Below are 9,868 nucleotides of genomic sequence, written 5' to 3'. Positions count from 1 at the left end.
GGTTATTCTCGTGTTCAAAAAGGGTATCGTTGTTATTGTCCTGATCTTAATAGATATCTTGTCTCTCCTCACGTTACATTCTTTGAAGATACTAATTTTTCATCATCCTTGAGTACCAGTCAGGGGGAGCATTCACAGGAAGATGATGACTTTCTTGTCTATTCCATTGTCTCTACTTCCACTTAAATGCTTCCAAGCAATACATCTCCGCCTGTGCCTGATTACTCTCTCCCAACTGTTACTCAAGTTTATTCTCGCCAGCAACCTCCTACGGACTAATGCCCTATATCAGTAGCTTCTTCGTCCGTGGATCCAAGAACGAGTGATGACCTTCCTATTACTTTTCGAGAAGGTAAGCGTAAGTGTACATATTCTGTTTCTTCTTTTGTTTCATATAACCATTTGTCTTCACCTACTTGTTCATTTCTTGCAACTCTTGAGTCTGTATTTGTTCCTAAAACTGTTCATGACACTTTGTCTCATTCTAGTTGGTGAGCTGCTATGTTTGAGGAGATGACTGCCTTAGATGACAATTGTAATTGGGATTTAGTGTCTCTTCCTGCAGGAAAGAAACCTATTGGTTATAAATGGGTGTTTGCTGTTAAAGTTCATCCTGATGGATCCATTGCCAGTTTGGAAGCTCGTCTTGTTGCTAAAGGATATGCGCAGACTTATGGAATTGATTATTCTGATACTTTTTCTCTGGTTCCTAAATTGGCTCCTGTCAGGTTATTCATTTCCTTGGCATCTATTCACCATTGACCCTTGCATCAGCTTGATATTAAAAATGCATTCTGTTGGATCGGTATGACAACCCTAGAGGGGATGAAGAGGGTTTAATGAAACTTTATAAACTTTTTAACACGGTTGGCCCAATTTAAACAAATAAGTAAACTTTTTATAAATAAATAATTTTAACACAAATTATTCAATAAATTATAAATATAAACACCCTAATTAATTTTACCACCCAAATATTGCACATAAATATGAATAACAAATTATAGCAATTAATTTCATGCAATTTATAATAAAGAAAATTAATTGCAAAAATTAAATAGAGTAGAGTTAGAGAAAATGACACTGGAAATTTTATAATGGTTCGGCAACACCGGCCTACTCCACTTCCCAAGCTCCTCTTGGGTATTCCACTAGGAAACTTGACTATTTCCATGATAGAAGTCAAACCGTACAAAGTCTTCTTTTTCTCAGAGCAAGAAGAGACCCGATCTTTTCCACGGTTCAGGATCAAACAGTTACAACGCTCTTTTTCGGGCTCAAGAGCAACCCTTACAAATGATATGAAAATTTAAGAACAAACTTACAAACTCTCTCAAAGAGTGGGTATACAAATTTTTGCTCACAAATTTGTAAGAAAAATTCTTACAAATAAAAGCCCTCAATTTGGCTAAGAGAAATAAAATTGGAAGCTCAAAAATCTTTCAAATAAAGAATCTCTCTCAAAAGAAATTATAGGAACATTGGGATTTTGGAGAGAAAAACATGAAGAGATTGGAGAGAAAATTGGGGAGGAAGTTGTGTTCAAATTTTGGGTAAAGAAGGATGTTTAAATAGAAGGAAAAGAGATTTGAAATTAGTTTGAAACTAAAATGAAATTGGACCATTGGATTTAAAAAAAAAAAACAAATCAATGGTTGAGATTTGATTTGAAAATAAATAATTATAAAATAATAATAATAAAATATTATATATATATAAAACTTTCAACGGCTACTTCCATTTCCCTTTTCCTTTTTTTTTTCTTTTTTTAAATAAAACTGACACATGTCAACATTAAATGCTTGACATGTTTTTTTTATTATTTTTTTAACAAGTTACACAACGGGCAACTTTGTTTCTCTCTCTCTTTTTTTTTTTTTAACTTTTCCTTTTCTTTTTTCTTTCCCCATTTTTTTAAGTAAATACATCTCGCCACGTGTCGATATTTCACAGGTCCACTTAGTTGATTTAGCCGCCACATCTTCCTCTCGGTGTTTTCCTTTCAATTTGTTTTTGTCATAATTTCTTCATTTGAGCTCCGATTTGGGTGATTCAAATGTCATTGGAATCGCTGTTTCGAGCTCTACGCTGTGGATACTTAAAAAAATACTAAAATTGTCAAATAATATAATTAAGTTTGTTATCGTCAAAACATTAATTAATTAATTTGAGATTAAGGGCCAAAAAGCCAACACATTCCTCCATGGTGATCTTCAAGAAGAAGTGTATATGGAGCAACCACCAGGTTTTGTTGCTCAGGGGGAGAATGGAAAGGTATGTCGTCTTCGTAAATCCTTATATGGGTTGAAACAAAGTCCGCGAGTATGGTTTGGAAAATTCAGTCATGTGATTGAGGACTTTGGAATGAAGAAGAGTAAGTCAGACCATTCTGTCTTTTAAACAATCTGAGTCTAGTGTTATCTTAATAGTTGTATATATTGATGATATTGTGATTACTGGTAATGATTCATCAGGCATCCTTTCACTCAAAACCTTTCTTCATAGTCAATTTCATACTAAGGATTTGGGAGTGTTGAAATACTTCTTAGTAATTGAGGTAATAAGGAGCAATAAGGGGATTCTCTTGTCATAGAGAAAATATGTACTTGACCTGTTAAGTGAAACATGAAAGTTAGGTGCTAAGTCATGTAGTACCCCAATGATACCTAATTTACAACTTACAAAGGAAGGGGAGTTGTTGAAAGATCTTGAGAAGTATATGAGGTTAATAGGGAAGCTGAATTACCTTACAGTTACGAGGCCAGATATAACTTATCCAATCAGTATTATGAGTCGGTTTATGAGTTCTCGTACGACTGACCATTGGGCCACATTGGAATATATTCTATGTTATTTGAAAGGTGCTCCTAGACGTGGTTTGTTATATAAAGATCATAGTCATCTTAATATCGAATGTTTTTCAGATGCTGATTGGGCAGGCTCTAAGGAAGATAGAAGATCAACCTCAGGATATTGAGTATTTGTTGAAGGTAATTTAGTTTCTTGGAAAAGTAAGAAACAAAATGTGGTGTCGCGTTCGAGTGCTGAATCAGAATATAGAGCTATGACACAGTCGGTGTGTGAATTAGTATGGATATATCAGCTTTTGACTTAATTGGGATTTGACATCGCCACTCCAATGAAAATTTGTTGTGATTATCAAGCAACTCTCCATATTGTATCTAATCCAGTATTTCATGAATAACCAAACACATTGAAGTTGATTGTTATTATGTACGTGAGAAAATACAGCAAAGATTGGTGGCTACAGGATATGTGAAGACATGAAAGCAGTTAGGATATATCTTTACTAAAGCATTGAATGAAGCATGAATATATTGCCTCTCTAACAATCTGGACATGATTAACATATATGCACCAACTTGAGGGGGAGTGTTAGAGTACGTATATATTAGTATATTTTATTCTCTTGTATTAATATGTATTAATATGTCTTTTGCCTTCTTCTTGTAGGATTAAGTCAACCTTGTATATTTGTCTATATATATAGACTTTAATAATGAGAATAAGTAACATTTGGATTCTCTCAAACCTTAGTGTTTATAGCTTTGAAATAGGGCAGCCTGAAATTTGGGCGAAATCTAGGTTTCAAATCTCAGAAATTGAGACAACGTCATGGCGCTGTGTCCTTGGGAACTCGTACTGTGCCTAGCACTGTATCACCTTTACATGCGCCATGGCGCTTCCACGCATCTTCCATGTGACTTTTCTTTTTTTTTTTCCCTAAAAAAAAGAAATAAAAAAAATTAGTAAAGACACAAAAGATAGTTTAAAAATAAATAAATAAAGTAATGAAAACAAAAATAAACTCAGAGGAAGAAATGTTTGAGTTGCCTCCCAAAAAAGCGCTTTATTTAACGCCTGTAGCTAGATGGGGCTCCGATTAATCAATTTGGCTCATCCAAATGAATCTTGTCAAAACCTCTATGTTCCATGCAAAAGTAGTGTTAAGTCGTTGGCCATTGACTTTGAAAAATTGTCCATCTCTTGCTTGTAATTCAATGGCGCCATGTGGTAAAACTGACTTTATGGTAAAAGGACATAACCATCGAGATTTTAGTTTGTCAGGAAATAAATGTAAGCGAGAATTAAATAGAAGAACTTGTTCCTCGGTCTCAAAAGATCTATTCTGAATCATTTTATCATGCCATTTTGTTGTTCGTTCTTTATAGAGCTTGACATTTTTCGTAAACCTGGCAACAAAATTCATCCATCTCATTAAGTTGCAAAAGACGTTGTTCCCCAACTTTTTGAAGATCAAAATTCAGTTTCTTGATGATCCATAAGCTTTGTGTTCCAATTCCATTGGAAGGTGACAACCTTTTCCAAACACCAATCGGTATGGTGGCATACCAATCGGTGTTTTGAAAGCTGTTCTATAAGCCCACAATGCATCATCCAACTTCAATGCCAGTCCTTTCTATTTGTTTTAACTGCCTTCTCCAGAATCTGCTTTATTTCCATGTTAGACATTTTAGCTTGACCATTAGTTTGAGGATGATAGGCTAAAGAAATTTTATTTTTAACTTCATACCTAGTGAGCATCGAATTAAACAATTTATTACAAAAGTGTGAACCTTCATGACTAATAATTGTGCGTGGAGTGCCAAATCTAGTAAAAATATGTCTATTCAAAAACTGTAACACAACACATGCATCATTTTTTTTTCATCGCCACTGCTTCAACCCATTTAGAAACATAATCAACAGCCAATAAAATATAAAGATATCCATGTGAGGAAGGAAAGGGACCCATGATATCTATACCCCAAACATCAAATAATTCTACCTATAAAATAAATGTTAAGGGCATCTCGTGACGTCAATAAATATTATCTATCCTCTGGCACCTGTCACAAGTATTTGCAAAAGTATAACAATCCTTAAAGATGGTAGGCCAGTTAAAACCTTATTGCAATACCTTAGCAGCAGTACAAGTAGGTCAAAAGTCACCGCCATAAAGTGACGAGTGACATTCATGCAAAATTTTATTAATTTCCTCAATTGGAACGCACCTTCTAATGATTTCGTCAGAAAATTTTTTTGAAAAGCAAAGGTTCATCCCACAGGTGATGTACATCATGTAGGAATTTTTTCCTTTGATGAGAATTGATTAGATCTGGTGGTAGTACTCCTTTTGCAAGAAAATTAACAAAGTTAGCAAACCTTAACAAAGTTAGCAAACCAAGGAATACTAGACTCTACTTGATACAATTTCTGATCAGGAAAGTCTTCTATAATGGGAAATGTTTTGGGATTGTCTTGTTCAATCCTCGACTGGTGATCAGCTACCACATTTTGACAATCCCCTATCCTTAATCTCAAAATCAAACTCCTGCAAAAGAAGAATCCATCAAATTAGGCGAGGTTTTGCATCCTTCTTATTAAATAAATATCGAAGAGTTGCGTGGTCAGTATGCACAATCACTTGAGTGCATATGACCGAAATTTATCAAATGCAAAAACGATAGCTAAAACCTCTTTTTCTATGGTAGTATAATTCTGTTGTGCACTGTCAAGTGTCCTGCTTGCATAATAAATTGCTCTGAATAATTTATCTCATCTCTGACCCAATATTCCACTGCATAGTCACTAGCATCACATATAATTTCAAAATGCTAACTTCAATCAGGAACTACAATAATAGGTGCAGAAGTCAGTTTCTCATTTAACATATTAAATGCTAGCAGACAATCATCAGAAAAGAGAAAGGGAGCATCTTTTTCAAGAACGTTACATAAAGGTTTTACAATTTTCGAAAAATCTTTAATAAAACGCTTGTAAAAACCAGATGTCCCAAAAAACTTCTAACTCCATTCACATTTGTCGGGGGATAAAGTTGTTCATTTGCTGAGATTTTGGCCCTATCAACTTCTAATCACTTCTTAGAAATCTTATGCCCCAAAACTATACCTCTGTGACGATAAAATGACATTTTTTCCAATTAAGAACAAGGATAGTTTCTTGACAATGTTGCAAAACAAGAGAAAGATTATGGAGGCAAATGTCAAATGTAGAACCAAAAACATAAAAATCATCCATAATAACCTCCATGATATCTTCAACCATATCAGCAAAGAGAAAGATTATGGAGGCAAATGTCAAATGAAGAACCAAAAACATAAAAATCATCCATAATAACCTCCATGATATCTTCAACCATATCGGCAAAGATAGCGCTGGAAAGTAGCAGGGACGTTGCACAACCCAAATGGCATTCACCAGAAAGCAAAGGTACCATAGGGGCATGTGAATGTCGTCTTCTCTTTGTCATCAAGAGCAATTGCGATCTGATTATAACTTAAATAACCATCAAGGAAACAATAGTAAGGATAACCTGCTAATCTATCGAGCATTTGATCAATAAAAGGAAGAGAGAAGTGATATTCTCTAGTGGCCTTATTTAATTTTCTGTAATCAATGCACACTCGCCACCCAATTACTGTCCTTGTAGATATGAATTTATTTTTGTCATTTTTTATTATTGTCATCCCTTCTTTCTTTGGCACAACCTGTATAGGACTCACCCAAGAACTATTAGATATAGCATAAATAATCTCTGCATTAACGAGTTTCAAAACTTCAACTTTTACCACATTCTTCATGTCTGGATTTAATCGCCTCTGATGCTCAACTAATGGTCGATAAGTGTCCTTCATTAAATATCTATGCATAACTATCGAAGGACTAATACCTTTTATATCAGTAATGGACCACCCTAAAGCAGATTTGTGAGTGCGCAAAATTCTCAACAATTTTTCCTCTTCTACTTGGCTCAAAGAAGCAGACATAATAACAGGAAAAGTAGAAGGCCCACTAAGAAAAGCATACCGAAGATGAGCAGGTCATTGTTTCAATTTAAGTTTAGGAGCTTTTTCACAGGTTCATCAGTAATGGACCACCCTAAAGCAGATTTGTGAGTGCGCAAAATTCTCAACAATTTTTCCTCTTCTACTTGGCTCAAAGAAGCAGACATAATAACAGGAAAAGTAGAAGGCCCACTAAGAAAAGCATACCGAAGATGAGCAGGTAATTGTTTCAATTCAAGTTTAAGAGCTTTTTCACAGGTTCATCAATTTTTTCATTATGTTCCATTACATCAACTCTAACATTCCTATGATCAATAATGAGTAATTGATTCAAAGCATCATTATAGAAAGAAACATCTTGATCTAATTTCCCTAATTTCTCAATATCATAATCAAGCATGCATTTTTCAAGGGGATCAACTATTGACACAAAAGCTTTAATTTCAGCCACAGTTGTCAACTACATCTATCCTATGGCATTTACTAACCTCCTTGCAATATTTCATAAATCGAGACATGACAAACACAGCTTTCTCATCATTCACTCGCAAAGTTAACTTACCCAAATGCACATTTATCATAGCAAGACCCATAGCAAGGGAAGGTCGTCCCAAAATTATGAGAATCTTTAACTCTTCTTCCATGTCCAAGACTATAAAATCTGCAGGGAAAATAAATTTGTCAACTTTGACTAGATCATCTTCAATAAAACCCCTAGGATATGTGATAGATCTGTTAGCTAGTTGCAAAGAGATTGTAGTTGTTTGCAACTCTCCAAGACAAAGTTTTATGAAGACAGACAAATGTATCAAATTTATATTGGCACCAAGATCATATAAAGCCTTATCAAATGAAGAACTACCAATAGTACAAGGAATAGTAAAACTCCCTAGATCTTTCCATTTTTGTGGTAGCTTCCTCTGAAGGATTGCATTACACCCCTCAGTGAAATTTCATAAGCCTTAAGCTTCCTTTTTCCAGTTGTAATATCCTTCAAAAACCTCACATAATTTGGCATTTCTTCCTGCGCATCTGCAAAAGAGATATTGTTGGGACTTTCTCAACCTTCAAAAGATAAGAGACACCTGCAAGCGTACACAGTCACAAGTAATACTTAGGAGTAATCCAAGGTCGAGTCCTCAGGGACTTGTGTTTTCAAAACAGTTTTAAAGAAGTGAATGATTTTAAATGCAATTATGGTTTACGAAGAAAATATTGATGAAATGTTGTTGTTTGAGGTTTTAAATATCAAGCAATTTAATAAAACACAACATCTTTTATTCCTACCTTAGTTTTGATGGAAAACATGGAAACACACTGTGGGACAAATGCATCAGCCACTATTTAGCTAAATCTTGGGAATATGAGTTCTACTCTTTCACGAACCGCTTTTGGTTACTGCAAAGGCTAAGGTAACCTACAATCATATTTCTATATGTGATTACAATCCTAGAAAGTAATTATCAACTCATTTTCATCTATGGATCAGAGGGCTTATTTCTAGGATCGTGTTTTATGCGCTTATGTCTAAATCACATCCCATATTGGTTTCCTGTTATTTTACCTAACCCACCCTTATTAGAGTTGGGCTTTAGTGTATAAATCGATTCCCCAGTGGCCAAATGGAAAAAAACGTAAAGAGAAGTTTTTAGAAACCAACCCAAGTTTGCGCCAGGCCCAATCTGGTCAAATCTCGAGCTTGTTCGAAAATCAAATCATTTGACTAAGACATTCTATAGAGAGGTCGATAAATAACTTAGTGTATAATTAAAGGAAAGAAAACACACAAGAACATAAAAAAAAGGGAAAAAAAATTCCATTGAATTTAAATGAATAATAATGGCGTACAAGCCGTTCTAGCTTGACCCTCTTCTCTTTCGAGTGCTAGAGGAGTGTAAACTCGCTTATGTACTTTAAAAGAATGGAATAAATGAAGAACGAAAGTACAAACTTGAATTAAATGCAATACGATAAGTAAAAGAGTGAAAATACAAGAAACGAATAATTAAAACATAATTCTAAAGCCTATGAACGTACTCTACCGCTAAGAACAAATGAAAGGAAGATGAAAACGAGATAGAAATGGATGATTTGCTGCTGGACAAGTGGCTTCTTTTTATAGGTCCTCAAGTTGGTTGAACTTCCCACCATTTTAGCTGGAAATTTGTTTAGATTCTCTAAACAAACCCTCTTGACTTGGACTCACGGTTTTGGCTTGATTCAAACATATTGGAAATGACTCCCTTGCCCTTCATTAAGTGAAATGCACGTTTTGGAGAAGTTGACCACCCTGGCACAATTCCTTCAAAATAGTTTTATGTGATTTTCTTCAAACTTTGACCGGGTTTTTTCTCACATTTTTCCTGAAGTATCATATATTGCAAATTATCCAGAAATGTTATATGCATGTTCTACTTTAAGAATATGTAAACCTTTTGAGCTAATAATGATGTGAAAGGGTTCATTTTTATAGTCAAACAGGCCTACCGACACACATTTATGCAGTAAAAAATCAACCCTAACATACCCCCAAACTTAGCCATTCCCTTATCCTCAAGCAAAAAAACACAACAATAGATCTAAAACATTCAACATGCTAGAAAAATGAATGAGCAACAATCCAACGTGCCTCCTCCAATTGTTAGTCCATCGAATGCACCAAAACTTCATTACCTACTTAATCAAATACATCCGACAATCCATATTGAGTATTAATAATCGAATGAGAAAATCTTACCACTTTACCCCTTACTCTAACGGCATCTCCTCGGTCTGGGTGGATAGCAGCATAAAATTCTTTCACTAAGGCCTCTGACACACGCGTAGGTGGGGCAAACAACATCTCCCAACCATTCTCCACAAGCCATGGCTTGACATATTCTGGTATAGACTCTGGCCCATCATCAAACCCTTTTCAACTAAGATACCACTGGCTGTGAAGTTGGGTTTTTCCACTTTCAACCTCACCCTTTTGACTTTTGATGGTTGTGGCTCGGTAGTAGTGGACCCATCTTCATTGGCCTCTTCAAGATGCTATT

Source organism: Momordica charantia (genome assembly GCF_013281855.1).
Source record: "Momordica charantia cultivar OHB3-1 chromosome 11 unlocalized genomic scaffold, Mcharantia_2.0 BLBB01000011.1, whole genome shotgun sequence".
Taxonomy (NCBI): domain Eukaryota; kingdom Viridiplantae; phylum Streptophyta; class Magnoliopsida; order Cucurbitales; family Cucurbitaceae; genus Momordica; species Momordica charantia.
This window is presented reverse-complemented; position numbering follows the sequence as displayed.